This window comes from Heptranchias perlo, chromosome 6 (genome assembly GCF_035084215.1).
Source record: "Heptranchias perlo isolate sHepPer1 chromosome 6, sHepPer1.hap1, whole genome shotgun sequence".
Classification (NCBI taxonomy): Eukaryota; Metazoa; Chordata; class Chondrichthyes; order Hexanchiformes; family Hexanchidae; genus Heptranchias; species Heptranchias perlo.
This window is the reverse complement of record NC_090330.1, coordinates 31,969,198-31,988,787: the sequence shown is the minus strand read 5'-3', so window position 1 is coordinate 31,988,787 and position 19,590 is coordinate 31,969,198. Positions and strand designations below refer to the sequence as shown.

The 19,590-nt window shown below is 45.3% G+C and overlaps 1 pseudogene; it reads right to left on the bottom strand.

The window, feature by feature from the left end:
• Nucleotides 1–276: 276 nt before the first annotated feature.
• The window catches only part of LOC137322493 (putative nuclease HARBI1), a 52,342-nt pseudogene continuing 33,028 nt past the window's right edge, over nt 277–19,590 (bottom strand).

Genomic DNA, 19,590 nt, shown 5'->3' with positions numbered 1-19,590 from the left:
TGGTGAGGACTGGACTCTTCACACTGTCTGATGTTAGGAGAACCGTTCACATATCAGTGACTCCCTGGCCTCACGAGCAGCCAGGTGAGCCGCTGTTCTGCCCGTGGGTTGCTTCTCCTCGTCCTCCTCCTCCTCGTCCTCGTCCTCCTCATCTTCCTCCTCCTCGTCCTCCTCCTCCTCCTCCTCCTCAATATGGGTGGCATTTGTTGATGGGGCCTCCTCCAGCGCCACCCCTCTCTGTTATGCCATGTTGTGCAGGGCACAACTGATGACTATAATGCGTCCCACACTGTCTGGTGCGTATTGAAATGCTCCCCCAGAACGAACAAGGCACCTGAAGCGCATCTTGAGCAGCCCTATAGCATGTAGACCTGGTCGCGATGTGGCTGTCGTTATATCGACGCTGTTGCTCGGTGTTGGGGTTCCTCAGAGGTGTCATGAGCCACGTGTGCAGGAGGTATCCCTTGTCCCCGAGGAGCCAGCCCTTGCAGGTGTTCGGTGCGTGGAAGAGGGACGGGATGTTGGACTCCCGGAGGATGAAGTAATCATGGCAGCTGCCAGGGTATCTGGCACACACGTGAAGGAATCTCTTGCGGTGGTCACAGGTGAGCTGAGTGTTGACGGAGTGATAGCCCTTCCTGTTGATGAACAGTCATGGCTCGTGTGGAGGTGCTCGTATTGCTATATGGGTGCAATCAATTACAACCTGCACCCGTGGGAAGCCGGCCACAGCGTGGAATCCCACTGCCCTCTCCGTCTGGCTGAGGTTATCCATGGGGAAGTTGATATAGTGCGAGGCCCTGCAAAACAAGCCATTGGTGACCTGTCTTATGCACTTGTGTGCAGACGACTGAGAGACCCCGGCGATTTCCCCGGTGGCACCCTGGAATGATCCGGAGACAAAGAAGTTGAGGGCAGTGGTGACTTTGACAGCAACAGGTAAGAAGATGCTGCTCAGGCCCAGCCAGGAGCAGCTCGGCACAAAGGAGGCTGCAGATGTCTGCGACTACCTGGCGACTGACTCCATATGCACTGCTCCTCAGAGAGGTCCAGAAAACTGAGCCTCAGTCTGTAGACCCTGTGGCGAGGGTAGTGCCTCCTGCAACGCCGTTCTCTCTGTTGTTGCCCTCCCTGTTGTTGTGCAGGTGCCTGTGGCGCAGCACTGTGTTGTGGAGCTCCAGGTGGCGGAGATGGACGGCGTGCCTGGTGAGGCTGGTGATGTTGCTCGTCCTCGGATGAAGTGATGAATGCAGTCACGGTGCCCTCCATCCTGACTTTGTGAGTTTGAGGGGGTCCGCAAAGTAGGTAAATGTGTTTGCACAGCAGAGTTTAGGGTATAATTTTGAGTGGAAAGACAAAGGTGTTGCAGCCAAAACTTTGAAGTGACAGAGTGCCCTGCTGCAATAAATGAGGTATTCCCCCGAACTGTCAGAAAATCCTCTGCATCTCCCACTGGCTACTGGCTGAAACATGTCTGCTCCAACAGGGAGTGTTTCCCACTGCACGGGAAACACGCTGAGGATCCTTCAAAATTGCACCCCTGCCAAAATCTCCAGTCAATGAGGTCTGTCAAGTAGCTCAACTACCTAAATAAGTATCTAAATTATCATCCCGCCGGCTTTAATTGCCATTGGGAGTCCCGCATGCGGGAGCTGCGCGCACACCCGAATGCGTTACTGGGGAACCCATAAGTGAGCAGGTTGGAGCCGGGCTCCAAACCCGCTCCGGGATTCCGCCATTTTCAGAGCCCCCGCGCCCCCAACGCACCCGCTCGGCCATCCGGAAATCGGCCCCTTGGACTCTCAAATGTGATTACCTGGCCCTTGAACTGGAGGAGTCTTTTACTAGTAGTCCCCGTTAACTTTTCCTGTCCTGTGACAAACACATTCACTGAATGTAAATGCCCTGAATAGTATTTTATTCTTTCATCATGTCACATATGTGCTTTCCTCATATTTAGTGCAGGTCACACCTTAATTTTCAGTGTAATTCTAAGATACTCCTGTTCCACTGCACACACTTCTGAAATTAAGGGCAATTCCAGTCCCAATTCTCTTATAACTACATAACACAAATTAGAAAGCTCTGGTTGTATAAAGTTGTATAAAGCTCTGGTTAGACCACATCTGAAGTACTGCATTCAGTTCTGGGCACCGCACCTCAGAAAGGATATATTAGCCTTGGAGGAGGTGCAGTGCAGATTCACCAGAATGCTACCAGGTCTAAAAGGATTTAATTATGAGGACAGGTTGCATAGACTAGGCTTCTATTCTCTCGAATAGAGAAGATTAAAGGACAATATAATTGAGGTGTTTGAGATGATTAAAGGATTTGATAGGGTGGATAGAGAAAATCTATTTCCTCTGGTGGGGGAGTTCAGAACAAGGGGGCATAACCTTAAAATTAGAGCTAGGTCCTTCAGGGGTGATGTCAGGAAGCAATTCTTCACACAAAGGGTAGAGGAAATCTGGAACTCTCTCCCCCAAAAAACTGTTAAGGCTAGATCAATTGAAAATTTCAAAACTAAGATTGATAGATTTTTGTTAGGGAAGGATATTAAGGGTTATGGAACCAAGGCGGGTAAATGGAGTTAAGATATCAGCCATGATCTAATTGAATGGTGGAAGAGGCTCAAGGGGCTGACTCCTGTTCTTATGAAAGCTGAGGTAAGGAGAGGCAGAAAGAGAAACACCAAATTGTACATGATGAGACTGAAAGACATTTTTGCTTTAAATTGCAACTTTCTCTGGTGCTGCTGTCAATCATCCAAAGTGCTGCATGTTCTCTTCTCATTGTAATGCAGGAGCTGGTAGATATAAGCTGCCTACTGATGGCTCCCTCACCATCCTCTGCTTAGTGCCAATGAAGCTTTCAGCATATGTGCATGCACAGAATTCTGCTCAGTAGCTTCCAATGCATCAGCTTTAAGCTAACATTAAAAGATTCAAAAATAACTTTAAAAACTTCCCTGGTAATCCACTAGGCTACCTGGTAAATTCTAATATTTGTCTTAGCACTGGACTGAAGTTATACTGCATCCAGTGCAAATCCCAAGTGCTGTGAGTCTATCTCCTGGAGGTTGGCTGATATCTCTTGGCCCTAAAATTACACTGTGAAATACTAGCAAACAAATGAAAATATGTTCATTTGCAGAAGCTTTAACCTGTTTAAAACAAATAGTAAACAATTTTACAACACCAAGTTATAGTCCAGCAATTTTATTTTAAATTCACAAGCTTTCGGAGGCTTCCCCCTTCGTCAGGTGAACGAAGGGGGAAGCCTGTCGAAGGGGGAAGCCTCCGAAAGCTTGTGAATTTAAAATAAAATTGCTGGACTATAACTTGGTGTTGTAAAATTGTTTACAATTGTCAACCCCAGTCCATCACCGGCATCTCCACATTAAAACAAATAGGTCAGCACTAAAATAGTGGAGAGAGGAATTTCAGATGAATCCATCAGCTTTTGTATACTCGTATACTCGTATTCCACAACATAATTTCAGGACCTTTGTCTTTATTATGGCCTTCAGTTAGAAAATTGACTGCTCTGTTTCTTTAGTTACACTTCCAGATGTGTTTTGATACCCATTCAAAGCCACTTTGCATCAACACAAAAGAAGTAGTGTGACTGTCCATAGGAGACTCCATTCTTTTTAGCAGTTGTTATCATGCTTGTGACACACCTTTTAAGAGGTGGTGAAGAACTGCTGCTTATTAGAAGACATGAAGCAACCTCCAGGTCCCAGGAGTGATGCTGTAATTGTTTGAAAGAACAACACTGTATACACAAATTTATTTTTAGACAGATGCAGTAAGGCATTGTGTCAGATCTTTGGTGGTGTTGCTGGGGTGGTGGGGAGGGGTGGATTTTAGCTTCCCCCACATCCACTGGGCACGTCAATATTACAAAAGTCCATTCATCAATAATATTCAAAGACAAAGACAACCTCTTTATTCACTCTGATGTGAAAATGCTTCGATCATGATGATGCTTGACTGCAGACAATCCAGATTTGTGCTCTGTATCTTTACAATACGGTTTTAATGAAAAGTGAGCATGAAGTATGAATGTCATGCGCAATCTGCCTGCCATATGTCAATATTGTTGTCTTAATGACACAGACCTTTTCAATGAGCCTGTTCTAATTCTATCAGCGTACAGTTAGATCAATGTGCAGCTGGCTATACTAGAGAGACCTGCAAATTATGCTCCAGAAGACCATCCTTCAAGGAAGTGGTTTGTACTGTGTCTGCTCATTGACAAGTAACATAGAAACATCACCAAAAAAAATGTTATATTTTATAAAAAGAATGAGCTACATTAAATTCTTTCCATACATTTCCAATTTTATTATCCCTAAACAATTAAAGTTTGTTGGAACAACTTAACATACGTCTCCTGATGACTCAGCACAAATATTTCGAGTTAGTAGCCAAGCATACAGATTACGAAGGTCACAGGTTCGATCCCTGGTCTCCACAAGTTAGCTGATTCCATCTTCGGCAGAGGCTGGCGTAATGCAACTGGCCTTAGTGCTTCTAGGCTAGGGAGAGGAATATCAGCCCCAATTACAAAGAGTCTGCAAAGGGATATAGACAGGTTAAGTGAGTGGGCAAAAAGGTGGCAGATGGAGTATAATGTGGGGAAAGGTGAGGTTATTCACTTTGGTAGGAAGAATAGAAAAACAATTTTTGTTAAATGGTGAGAAATTACTAAATGTTAGTGTTCAGAGGGATTTGGGTGTCCTTGTACACGAAACACAGAAAGTTAACATGCTGGTGCTGCAAGCAATTAGAAAGACAAATGAAATGTTGGCCTTTATTGCAAGGGGGTTGGAGTATAAGAGTAAGGAAGTCTTGCTGCAATTGTACAGGGCTTTGGTGAGACCACACCTGGAGTACTGTGTACAGTTTTGGTCTCCTTACCAAAGGAAGGATATACTTGCCTTAGAGGCGGTGCAACAGATTGATTTCTGGGATGAGAGGGTTGTCCTATGACGAGAGATTGAGTAGAATGGGCCTATACTCTCAGGAGTTTAGAAGAATGAGAGGTGATCTCATTGAAACATAAGATTCTGAGAGGGCTGGATAGGGTAGATGCTGAGAGGTTGTTTCCCCTGGCTGGAGAGTCTAGAACTAGGGGGCATAGTCTCAGGATAAGGGGTCAGCCTATTAAGACTGAGATGAGGAGGAATTTCTTCACTCAGAGGGTTGTGAATCTTTGGAATTCTCTAGACCAGAGGGCTGTGGATGCTCAGTCGTTGGGTATATTCAAGGCTGAGATCAATAGATTTTTGGACTCTAAGGGAATCAAGGGATATGGGAATAAAGCAGGAAAGTGGAGTTGAGGTCGAAGATCAGCCATGATCTGATTGAATGGTGGAGCAGGCTCGAGGGCCGTATGACCTACTCCTGCTCCTATTTCTTATGTTCTTTATGTTCTTATGTTAATTCCTGCTCCTGATCACTATTCACCTACCTCTGCTGCAAGTATGCAAACATCAGGGCCCCAATATTACCAGGGAGGCGGGTTGGCAGCAGTTGGGGGGGGCGGGCGACTGGGCACATGGGTAACCCGCCCAGTAAAATCCGTCCGTTCCCCAAGCGATCGCAGGTAAATTGAAGCCACTTAACGTGGCTTCCGGGTTTCCCGTCGGAAACCTGCGCAGCGGGCGGACTGCGCACCCGCATCACAGGCTGTCAGCTGGAGGAGCCCTATTTAAAGGGGCAGTCCTCTGATGACTGATCCTGCAGCAAAGAACCTCACAGCACCATGGAGCAGCCCAGGGGAAAGGCTGCCCCCAGGTTTAATGATGCCTCACTCCAGGTGTTACTGGATGGGGTGAGGAGGAGGAGGGAGATCTTGTACCCGGCGGACAGGAGGAAGTGGCCTGCCTCTGCCACCAAGAAGGCCTGGTTTGAGGTGGCAGAGGAGGTCAGCAGCACCAGCAACATATCCCGCACCTGGATACAGTGCAGGAAGCGCTTCAATGACCTAACTAAGTCAGCCAAAGTGAGTACACTTACTCATTCTCCTACACTCCGTCTTCCACATCACCGCCCCCACCTCACAACTCCTTCGGCACTGCCAACACTACTCTATTACATCACACCTCACACCCACTCAAACCTCATCCTCAACTTACCTGCAGTTACTCACCTCCCCAGTACTCATCCCACCACTACCACTCAACCCAATCCTCATACAATGTCATGGCTCTGTCTCATACTCACCCTCTGATGCATCTCTTTCACGGTCAGCCTCACCCAAACCAATGCATTCAGTGGTTGGCCACGTCACCATCCCTCACTCACGCCTCTCTACTTTCTCCCCTTATAGGAGAAGAGAGCCCAGAATGCACGGGAGAGGGCGAAGGCCAGAGGGGGGCAGCAACATCAGGTTGTCCTCACGGATGCGGAGCAGGAGGCTCTTGAATTGAGCCGCACCCTCAAGCGCCTGTCCGTCGGGGACGCTGAGACTGCCACCCGACAAATGGCTGGTGACAGAACTTTAACATTCAGCACTTACAATAGCAAATGATGTTAACATGCCTTGCCATCTTCAGCACCTCAACATCTGTCATCATGCTTAATATTGCCTTCTGTTCTCTTACAGGGCCTTCAGTGACTGCTGTGATGGCAGATGGCGATTCCTCAGAGGACCAGCCGGTCTCTGAGGGGGCACCATCACATCTGAGCGAGCCATCCACCAGCGCAGATACACACACCTCAGTGGGTCCCCGTCCTCACTTAGTTGGGGTTGCACATGGTGAGTCACCACACGTGAGCACGAGCAGACACTGGTGGCAGGGGCAGCTGTGGAGAGTCCACCTCGGTGGGACCATTCTTCTCCAGGCTCTGCTCAGCTGGACACAGATGTTGAATCCTGGGGGCCATCTTTTAAAAGGAGAATGATAGAGGGGCAGCAGCACATTTGCGAGGTGCTGGAACAGGTGCCACGCGCACTCTCCACAATAGCGCAGAGGATGGAGCAGTCCAACTCTTGCATGAGTGGAATGGTGGCACAGGTACAGGAGGGGATCTCCGAGATACTGTCACAGGGACGTGAGGGCACCCCTGAGATAGTGTCGCGGGTAAGTTCGGGAATGTCTGCAATGGAGGGAAGACTAGCCTCCATCGAGCTTCAAGCACGGCTCACCAATGAGTCCATTGAGGTCCTGACAACGGCCCTTCGGACTCAGGGTGAGCAACTTTCTGCCGCCTTAAACAGGCAGGCAGATACACTAGCACTGGCCTTACAAGGCTTCACACATGTCCTCCAAACTGTCATTCAGTAGGGTGGTAGGAGTGATGTGCGCCTGGCCCAGGAGAGGGATGATGGCAAAAGGGGACATGGAAGTGGGGACACCACTCAAAGTGCCCCCGCGTCTCACCCGTTGACCCCCTCTCAACCAGTACCCGCAATGCTGCCTCCTCTCCAGGTGGCCGAGTCTGCCCCTGCACAGGTGCAGGTGGAGCAGTCTTTGGAGGGGCCCTCACGGGCACCGAAACCCAGAAGGCATCAGCCCAAAGCATCTAATCAGTCAGGGCATGAACAAGAGCAACCTGCCACAGCCACATGGGAAGCACCGCGTAGGAGTAGTCGGAAGCGTAAGGCAAAAGTTTTGTGAGCACAAAGGGGATGCACAAGGGTGTTTGACGATTTGTCATGTTTTTTATTTATATTTGATTTTTGTTCAACTCACATTAAATATTATTATTGTCACCACTACTGCCACGTCTTGGCCATTCTTGACTGGCTTGTGTAATAAGTCCCTTTCATGAGGTTCACCGTGAACACCCACACTTGATGCCACCCATTGGGTCATTCTACAGGTGGGTGTATGTTTAGTTGCACGACTATTTTGTGCAGGGGGCGGGGGAGGGGGCTGGTGTGGCCACTGCTCTGTCCAGGTGATGAGGACTGGACTCTTCACACTGTCTGATGTTAGGAGAACCGTTCACATATCAGTGACTCCCTGGCCTCACGAGCAGCCTTTCCCGCCTTTTCCCCATATCCTTTGATTACACCCGTGGGAAGCCAACCACAGCATGGAATCCCACTGCTGTCTCAGTCTGGCTGAGGTCATCCATGGGGAAGTTGATATAGTGCGAGGCCCTGCGAAACAAGCTGTCGGTGACCTGCCTTATGCACTTGTGTGCAGACGACTGAGAGTCCCCGGTGGCACCCTGAAACGATCAGGAGGCGAAGAAGTTGAGGGCAGTGGTGACTTTGACAGCAGCAGGTAAAAAAGATGCTGCTCGGGCCAGCCGGGTACAGCTTGGCATGAAGGAGGCTGCAGATGTCTGCGACTACCTGGCGACTGGCTCTGAACCTCCATATGCACTGCTCCTCAGAGAGGTCCAGGAAGCTGAGTCTCGGTTTGTAGACCCTGTTGTAAGGGTAGTGCCTCCTGCGACGTTGCTCTCTCTGTTGTTGCCCTCTGTGCTGTTGTGCAGTTGCTTGTGGCGCAGCACTGTGTTGTGGACCACCACGTGGAGGAGGTAGACGCGTGCCTGGTGAGGCTGGTGATGTTGCTCGTCCTCGGATGAAGTGATGAATGCAGCCATGGCGCCCCCCATCCTGACTGTGTGAGTTTGAGGGAGTCCGCAACGTAGGTAAATATATTTGCACAGCAGAGTTTAGGGTATAAATTAATAATTTTGAGTGGAAAGACAAAGGTGTTGCAGCCAAAACTTTGTTTGAAGTGACAGAGTGCCCTGCTGCAATAAATGAGGTACTCCCCACAACTGTCAAAAAATCCTTTGCACCTCCCACTGGCTGCTGACTGAAACACGTCTGCTCCAACAGGGAGTGTTTCCCACAGCACGGGAAACATGCTGAGGATCCTTCAAAATTGCACCCCTGCCAAAATCTCCACTCAATGAGGTCTGTCAAGTACATCAACTATCTAAATAAATATCTAAATTATCATCCCACTGGCTTTAATTGCCGGTGGGAGTCCCGCATGCGGGAGCTGCATGCACACCCGTACGCTTCATTGGGGAACCCAGAAGTAAGCGGGTTGGAGCCGGGGTCCGAACCCACTCCGGGGTCCGCCATTTTCGGAGCCCTCCCACCCCCAACACACCCGCTCGGCCATCCCAAAATTGGCCCCCAGATGAGGACAAGATTGGGGTCAGCTATGATGCTTTCCCCAGTTGAACAACCTGCTGATACTAACTGTCAAACACACACATGAATAACAAACAGGGATGTGATGGATGATGTATGGGCCCTGAAATTCCAAGCCCTCAATCCACTGCTGGAAAAGCATTACAGTCAGCTGCAGGTTGAGAGCTACAAAGCCAGCTTACTCAAGTAACTTACATTGATGCCTACTTGCCATTTCACCTCATCAAATATCAAGGTCACCATAATACAAACCCTGGGATCCCTTTTCATTATCTTCACTTATGAATCTGTTGAATCCAATCCAAAAATCCTTATTAGCAATAGCAGTTCTAGTTTATATTTTAAATATAAAATACATATAAATTAATGGTCCTTAACGCATCATCATGGTTCTGGAACAAATTGAGGAATTACAAACTACGTATCACTCCCATGCTTATATCTTGTGACTTTACTCCTTTACTCTATTCTCACATTTCTTCTAAGTACCACCTAGGGACCTGGGGGTCTGTAATATGATGGCTGCTTACCTTTACAATGGGTCTCTTTGGACAAAGGTGGGCCTTTTCTCAGGGCCACTAAGTCCTGCGATGGTCCCACAGCAGATTGCATCTCTGGGATTGCTCCCTCATCAGCCTGTATCTGTTTAATTACTGCCACTTGTGAAGGTATCTGAGGAGGCAAAATTCTTTTGTGCTGAAGTCATAAGGGAGAGCAGGCTTCCCGGAGAACTTCCTTGTTATCCTATTGGAAGCAGGGTCAAGGTATTAGCGGCCAAGAATTTGCAGGAGAACCGATCCAATGGCATTGTTGTTATCCCTCAACCCCTGAGATCGAGTGTACCTGATATCCCTCAAGCCTTCTGAGATATTGTTCTGGAAAAAGCTAAACCCAATCGTCATTGATCTTTCCATTTGGTCTCACAAGGCCTGTAGGTCGATAGTAAATGTTTCCAAGTTGGAGGTACTCAATGACCTGAGGGCTTCACAGTCCACCTTTTCCGTCTCCATGGTTTCAGCATTTGCCTCTCCTTTCTCCTGGGGGATGTTTATTTGCAGGCCTTTTTCCAAAGCCAAATTGTGAAACACACAACAGACTAAGACTATTCCGGGGAGTGTGCTAGGAGCATTCTGCAAAGAGCAACCTGACCTGTCCAGGAACTTGAATCTTCCTTTCAACATACCAATAGCATGCTCTAATTTTATTCTAGCTCAGATATGAGCTTCATTGTAATGCTCCTCTGCTGTATTGGTGGTCTGCCAGATAGGTACAACAACGCCTGTAAATATGGCTGGTGTTATCTTCGCGATCAAGCTTTGCTGAGTGATGTACATCCCGGCTTACCTTCTTTTGGTAAAGTAAGACATACTGAAGAACCAATCAGCATAACAGATGGTCAAGCCTTCACATCTTTCTGTGCCATTACGCCTGCTGTCATAACCTACCATTAGAGTTAGAGCCTCCACATGCACTAATCACCTGCCAAGGTGAGATCTGCTTACGTCCACCTGCAACTGTGAGTGTGTGGGTACCAGTGGGTGGGCACAGAGCACCTCTGGTGCAGCCAAACCTACCTGCTATCCTTTTGTCCTCTTCTTTTTCCCAGCACTTCAGATAAGGGGGATTCCCTTTGGAAATCCATTGATTGCAGTAACGGTGCAGCAAACAAAAAAAAATTAAAATTGACACAAATACGCAAGAGAATCTAAGTGGCAGGAGAAAAAGAAAATTGGGAAAAGCAGGCTAGAAATAAACTCAATGCTGCACCAAAAACCTTCTTAAATAGCTTTTTAAAATTACTTCCCTGTACTCCTCAATGCCTTGAAACCTTGGCCACCAAGTTATAATGGGCATTAAGTTAAAGTGATACACAACTAGCAAACAGGGCACAAAAACACACAGGAGGCATCAAAGCAGGACTTTTCTCCCTCCGCCCATAGTCCACCGGGGCAGAGACCTACGTTGTGGGTCTCTGCTATTATTTCCCACCAATTATTTCCTGTGAACTGGCACATGTGGACATTACGGACAGGAAAATTATTCTGCTTCTGAATGAAGGATTGTTCTTAGTTCCTCGGGAATGAATGTGTTTTTCTTCACAATTTTTCGATAATCATCATAATCCACAAAAACCAAACTCTCTTTACTACCATGGGTCACAAAGAGGCAAAACATTGATCTTATCTGTAACATATAATCTGAGGAAAATTAAATATTTAAACCTAGTATTATTTTTAGACTTGTTATATGAATAATGCTGCAGCTCTCAGGTGGTTATTGATTAATAATCTGTAAATGCCCTTGTTAACTTAATGTATCACTCCATTAAGCTGTGTTTGCTTTCACTGCAGCTGTTTCTCCTACATTTTTATGGACTGATGTAATTCTGTAGGATCCTATAGGGTCATTTAGACACATTTCCTGAAGATTACATCAGCATTCATCAAATGCAAAAGAAATCTTATTAGGTTTCCCTGTGGCGCTGAAATAATGTACCAGAAAACAGCAGCATATAAAAACAGAATTTAGAATAACAGAAGCAGTGATAAAATATTTACTGTTGTAGTGTGTGACTGCACAGCTTCAGAGGTGGACTAGAGGACGGAGAGCTGATACAATTACAGAGTGACTGCTGAATGCATTAAATAGCCACAGCAATGCGTGCACAGTGACCCTCCCAATTTTCTGATATTTACTGTGTCTAGGCAATCCAGTGCATCTGAACAGAGACCTAGGGTACCTCCTCTTATATGTCCTCATGCAGGTATTTCCAACATAGATTGCTGCATAGTGATCAGGAGCAGGGATCTCTGACAATTTTTCACTGGAAAAACTAAAGCCAAATGCTTACACAGATATTTTTCTTTTAAATTTTTTTCTTTTGGGAAGAAGAAATTTTGTGCTCTTCAAGATAAGGAATATCAGTGCTAGGAAATTAAATACTTTTCTGTATCAAGCGCCCAGTATTAGAATCAAGCACTCCCAGGCCCCATAAAATAGCAGCTATTGTGTGTCACGTATTGTGACACCTTAAACATTGAAAAGGCTTAACACAATGCCACCTAGGGAGTAACAGATACTATAGGTACTTGTAATGAGTTTTCAATGAAATGCGTGCCCCAAATACCAAATTTAATATATAACAGATAGAAGAACATTGCATTGTCAAAAACCGTTTTGATTTTCAGTAGTTTCAGAGGTCTGAGTTATGAGTTAGAAAAATTTGACTCTTCAGTCTTGAAAGGATGTGAATGAGGGGGTACCTTTTGGAAGTTTATAAACATTAAGTGGCAAAGAAAAGATTAATCCTGAGAACTACTTCAAGTTAAACCATGACTGCAGGACAAGGGGACATACTACAAACTGAAAAAAAGACAAGTTGTGTAATGATATTAGAAAGTGCTTCTTCACATAAGAAATTATCAATATCTGGAACAGTCTTCTGGGTGGGGTAGTGGAGGAAAAAACTCTGGAGTTATTCAAGAGGCAGCTAAATGCTGTGAAGGAGGGATCACAGATTTGTATGAAAAGATGAGCGCAACATGATGGTACAGCCCCCCTGCATTGTAGCCCTCACTCCAGATTGGTGACCCTGGCAACACTAGTGAGAGAGCTGGCAAAAGACAATTTTTAAAAAAGAATTTGGGAGTAATAAAGAAAGAACTTGTCTCCCTCATTTGTTGTTATTTTTGTATTCTGAAACAATGGAGAAATTAACTGAATAGAAAATACAATTATATATGTATCCACTAGGTGGAGCCATCTGCACTGTCTTCATGGGGTTTGTAAACAATTTTACAACACCAAGTTATAGTCCAACAAATTTATTTTAAATTCCTCAAGCTTTCGGAGGCTTCCTCCTTCCTCAGGTGAACGGTGTGGAAATTTCCACACCGTTCACCTGAGGAAGGAGGAAGCCTCCGAAAGCTTGTGGAATTTAAAATAAATTTGTTGGACTATAACTTGGTGTTGTAAAATTGTTTACAATTGTCAACCCCAGTCCATCACCGGCATCTCCACTTCATGGGGTTTGTCACAGAGTACGGTAAGCAGTATGTGGGAAAGATTAACACTATCATGTCTGGCATCAATGGAGAAAGGCTATTCTGGGATTGTTACTTACCATTAATATAGGCTGTCTAAGGCATTTTGTAACTGAAAAAATGACTCGAATGTTTACTTGTAGCATTTTCCAGCAATTTTGCAAATCTCAATTTTGTTTGTAAGCAAGCATTCAGGATACTGCTGTGTAATGTCAAACGCATGATGCAGCAGTCTGGCTGCATCGTAACCCTGAATCTAGATCGAAGCCCTGACCATAATAGTCAGAATGCAGGTAAAATATACATTTTTAAAGAACTACTGCAGCAAGAAGGAAAAAACTTGCATTCATATAGCACCTTATCATGTCCTTCAGAAGTCCCAGATGGCTTAAATGACAGCTTATAATGTAAACAAATGCAGCAGCCAATTTGCACACAGCAAGGTTTCACAAACAGCAGATGAACATATAATTGGGGCCAAATTTCCTGCCGGCTTTACACCCCAGTACTTGCCATGAGCACTGTACCTGATGTGCTCTGAGTCTGACCAGAGCTGAACCTGTCTGGATTTGCAGGTTCAAGTCATATGAAGAGCACAGGCCTGGCCCCTGGAAGTGAGAGAGGAAAGAGAGACCTGCAGAAACAGCCATGGGTGGGCCCATCTGTGTTCTGTCCAAAAACAGCAACCAGAAGGTCTCCAGCACTGATTCCTGGCATAACTACCCACTAAAAAAAGGGGACTTACCTTTTGGTCCAGCCTGCGGCTCTCCAATCCTCCATTCTTCTAGGCACCTTTCAAAATGGGTGATCCATTGGCAAATCAAGAGCAACCTGAGGTGGAAGGGCCAGAGACAGTCCTTCCCACCTCAATTATATTAATGTACGGAGTCGTACAACACCAGGTTATAGTCCAACAGCTTTATTTGAAATCACAAGCTTTCGGAGCTTTGCTTCTTCGTCAGGTGAGGAAGGAGCAAAGAACCTGATGAAGGAGCAAAGCTCCAAAAGCTTGTGATTTCAAATAAAGCTGTTGGACTATAACCTGGTGTTGTACGACTCCGTACATTTGTCCACCCCAGTCCATCACCGGCATCTCCGCATCACAATTATATTAATGTCTTTAGCTTACACATATTGTCGGTGTAGCAACTCCAATCCCCCATTGGGAAAGCCCTGGAAGTTTCAGAGCAATGTAAAGGGGGTGGATATCTGGCGTCATGGGTCTCTACCCTTATTTCCTGTGCTTTGTGCCTAGAGACTAGGTATTCCCCGGGCTTTAATATGCCCCAATCTGTTTTTATTGGTGTTAGTTGAAGACAGAATGTTGGCCAGGACACCAGGAGAGCTCCCTGCTTTTCTTCAAATTCTATCATGGGATCTCTTCTGTCCACCTAAGCAGGCAAACAGAGTCTTGGTTTAACATCTCATCCAAAAGACAACACCTCTGACAATGCAGCACTCCCTCAGTGCTGCCCTTAAATGTCATAGTGGAGCTTCAACTCACAACCTCTGACTCAGAAGTTAGAAGTTGGTATACATGGATTTCAGTAAGGCCTTCGATAAAGTCCCGCACAGGAGACTGGTCAAGAAGGTACGAGCCCATGGAATCCAGGGTGCCTTGGCACTTTGGATACAAAACTGGCTTAGTGGCAGAAGGCAGAGGGTGATGGTCGAAGGTTGTTTTTGTGACTGGAAGCCTGTGGCCAGTGGGGTACCACAGGGATCGGTGCTGGGTCCCTTGCTGTTTGTGGTCTACATTAACGACTTGGATATGAATGTAAAAGGTATGATCAGTAAGTTCGCTGATGATACAAAAATTGGTAGGGTGGTAAATAGCGAGGAGGATAGCCTCAGTCTGCAGGACGATATAGATGGGATGGTCAGATGGGCGGAACAGTGGCAAATGGAATTTAACCTGGAAAAGTGCGAGGTGATGCACTTTGGAGGAACTAACAAGGCAAGGGAATACACAATGAATGGGAGGACCCTAGGCAAGACAGAGGGTCAGAGGGATCTTGGTGTGCAAGTTCACAGATCCCTGAAGGCGGCGGAACAGGTAGATAAGGTGGTAAAGAAGGCATATGGGATACTTGCCTTTACTAGCCGAGGCATAGAATATAAGAGCAAGGAGGTTATGATGGAGCTGTATAAAACACTGGTTAGGCCACAGCTGGAGTACTGTGTGCAGTTCTGGTCGCCACACTACAGGAAGGATGTGATCGCTTTGGAGAGGGTGCAGAGGAGATTCACCAGGATGTTACCAGGGCTGGAGCGCTTCAGCTATGAAGAGAGACTGGGAAGATTGGGTTTGTTTTCCTTGGAGCAGAGGAGGCTGAGGGGGGACATGATTGAGGTGTACAAAATTATGAGGGGCACAGATAGGATGGATACTAAGGAGCTTTTTCCCTTCGTTGAGGGTTCTATAACAAGGGGGCATAGATGCAAGGTAAAAGGCGGGAGGTTTAGAGGGGATTTGAGAAAGAACTTTTTCACCCAGAGGGTGGTTGGAGTCTGGAACTCACTGCCTGAAAGGGTTGTGGAGGCAGGAACCCTCACAACATTCAAGAAGCATTTGGATGAGCACTTGAAGTGCCATAGCATACAAGGCTACGGACCAAATGCTGGAATATGGGATTAGAGTAGTCAGGGCTTGATGGCCGGCGCGGACACGATGGGCCGAAGGGCCTCTATCCGTGCTGTATAACTCTATGACTCTATGACTCTATAACAATTGAGCCAAGCTGGCACTTCGAAAGAAAAAAAAATAAGCTAGATTACTCAGTATTGAAGCAGGATCTGGATATCAAACCATTAACATTTAAGTGACTCTAACTATGTCATTTAGTTCCTTTAAAGCTTAGGCCTCTGTACAGGAATTTTCTTATTTCTTCCTTTTTATATTAAAGGGACATTTTTTATCTTTTATTGAGAAGCCGCGGTAAAGGGCCAAAAGCCCGTAGTGCATGGTACCACCAAAGGTAGAAGGAATAGGAGAGAAGATGAGGTAAATCAAGTAGTGGTTAGATGTGGCAAGCTTGGGTTTAGAATTCTTGAGGGAGGTAAGGAATTCCCTAGTTTGAGGCCCTGGGAAAAAATGAAATGGAATAGGAGACAAGAGTCTCGATTTTACAATGAGGACACAGGGAGGGGAAGAGCATGTAGAATTTGGCATTTGAAAGAACAAGGATGGAAAGTTTAGAAGAGAATTGACCTTAGTATCAATAAAATTGAGACAAAAGTAAAAGGTTGCAATGTAGAATGAGGCTGGAGGCTAGAGGTGAAGCAGGGTAGTATTCCTGATGTCGAGCTTTTCCTCATACCCTGCCCAGAAGTGTTAGATTAGGGAAGTTTGGGACCACACTCAGTAAACTCAGGTCCCACACGGTCATCTCGCTGGTTGTGTGAAGTTCACACTAGGGCATAGCCTGGGGTGGGTGGTGCAGGGGAGTTGATCTTCCAGGTGCTGTTAAGTTTATCACTTATTTTTTGCCAGATAGGAAATTAGAAGTTGAGTGAAAAACTGGGTCTTGGCTAACTTTCCATGAACCAAAATCCTCCACTCTGCCTACTTGGCCAGAAAAGTTTTTTCCACACAAAACGGAAAACTCTTAAATTAACTAATTTTTAGGGTTATAGATCCAACTTAACCAGGAATCTTCCAGACCATCCACTACAATGAAAGACTAAAATTAAATATTTTTTCTTCAAAATCTACCCTTACATTAATATATGCATTGTGCAGCTTTTTTATCCTATTATTAAAACTTGCAGTGATAAAGCAAAGAGGCTTGTATTCATTACTGAGGCCTGCAGGTTATACCATGGACCATATCAATACTATTATCACTGCTTTAAGTGGGAAGAATAACTTTGGAACATCTGGTACAAATGACACAATATTTTAGATGCACTTGTGAAATGTATCATTTAAATCACGTACAGGACCCACAGGATAAAAGAGAGTCACCAGCGGACAGATGATTCCAGAATCTCTTCAAGAATCTTGTGTCAGGTTACACTGCCACAATAAAGATTGTGTGCAACTTTTACATGTCAGAAACCTATTGTGGCCAAGAATAGGAGAAACGGGACAAAAGAGTATTCAATACAAATATTTCTTTAGCAAACAACATAGAAAACTTTTATGGTGAGTTAAAAAAAAGTATCTAGATTATAAACTTATTACAACTTAAATAAATATTCATTACAACCATCAACCTTATGAAAATGAACGAGAAATATTTGAATGCAGTAATGGTAGCCTAGAAATTACTATTGGCAATATTAGTGGATGAACACTTAATGCACTCGTAAAACATTCCTCTGCTTATTATTTTAACAGAGGCATTCATCCATTTAAAATAAATGCATTAAAGTCTGTGGTAAAATCATTGACAGGAATGTCATAACAATGTGGTAAGCATTCATCCAACGATATCACCAACAGTAATTTCTAGGCTACTCTTTTGAAGTGTTGAAGTTATTACTGTGAAAGTACAACATCAGAGTTGAAAATATAAACTCCATAAGCCCACCTAAAGAAATAGGTATTTTATTCTAAAAATGGAAGCTGAGACAAAACATGTGTGTTTTGAATGCCAGCTAGGTAGAGAAATGTAGATGAGCCATGAGCAATACAGTAGAAGAATTCCTGCTGTGAGTTTGTCAATGGCACTTTCTCTAGAGAAAATCTAGGTAAGGAATAAAAATGGTTCAGAAAGCAGGCTAGAAGAAACCAGAAAATTGTATGAAAAATCAATTTGTATAGAAATCAGGCAATCCCTGCAGAGCAAAGTCAATGTCCCCTAACCCAATACAAAATACTTACACTGACCGTCTGAAGCTAGAAAAGTTGCACACCTACACATGCACCCTTTTAAAAGCTGCCATAGTAACAGACTTCACCCTCTCAAGGTCATAGGGAGGAGTGGGTGTTTAAAATAGCCACACACAGCAGTTTGTTCTATCTCTCTACAGAACATAAACTTCACTGCATAGACTGGGGAAGGAGGTAACTGCAAACTAAGCTTAATTAATTCAATCTAGAAAATAAAAGAGAACAATATCGAGCAGAAAGCCAAGACTGATTGCTCATGTCCATGGACTGTGGCCATCCTTTCCTCTCTGACTCACACAGTTCATGCCAGGTATCACCACAGCTTCTTTTTGTTAGCAAGCCTTTGAAATTACACTGTGGGATAATGGCACACGGATGTTTCATGTGTTCGTTTGAAGTTCTTTTGTCCATTGTGTGTTAATCAGTTTTAAAGAAATGAATTACGGCTTTGGCTAAAATAACAGATAAAGGAATCTCAGATGAATGTATTAGGCGTTCATATTATCCTACAGCTTAATTTCAAGGTTTAGGCGTGTAGGGACAGTGTAGACCCCAAATGTGATAGATTATTCAGAGAGGGACCAATTTATTACAACAACTTGCATTTCTATAGTGCCTTTAATGTAACAAAACATCCCAGTGCTTCACAGAGGTATAATCAAAAAGTAGACACCGACCCAAAGAAGGAGATATTAAGAGGGGTGACCAAAAGCTTGGATGTTAAGGTCTGAAAGAAAGAGAGGGAAGTGAAGAGGTCGAGGGGTTTAGGGAGAGATTTTCAGAGCTGAAGGCAAGATCGCCAATGGTGGAACGAAGGGAGGGGAATGCATACCATATATATATATAATAGATGTTTTCGCACTGTTACCTCTGGAGTTCCCCAAGGATCTATTCTTGGTCCTCTCCGTTTTCTCATCTACATGCTGCCCCTCGGTGACATCATCTGAAAACATAACCTCAGATTCCACATGTCAGCTCTACCTCACAACCACCTCCCTTGACCCCTCCACTGTCTCTCATTTGTCACATTGCTGTCCAACAAGCAAAAATTTCCTCCAACTAAATATTGGAAAGACCAAAGCCATTGTCTTTGGACCCCGCCGCAAACTCCGTTCCCGAGCCACCGACTCCATCCCTCTCCCTGGCTACTGTCCAAGGCTAAACCAGACCGTTCGCAACCTTGGCGTCCTATTTGACCCTGAGATGAGCTTCCAACCACATATCCACTCCATCACCAAGACCGCCTACTTCCACCTCCGTAATATCGCCCGTCTCCGCCCATGCCTCAGCTCATCCGCTGCTGAAACCCTCATCCATGCCTTTGTTACCTCCAGACTGGACTTCTCCAATGCTCTCCCGGCTGGCCTCCCATCTTCCACCCTCCATAAACTTGAGCTCATCCAAAACTCTGCTACCCGTATCCTAACTCGCACCAAGTCCTGTTCTCCCATCACTCATGTGCTTGCTAACCTACATTGGCTCCCGGTCCGGGAACACCTCGATTTTAAAAGTCTCATCTTTGTTTTCAATCCCTACATGGCCTCGCCCCTCTCTATCTCTGTAACCTCCTCCACC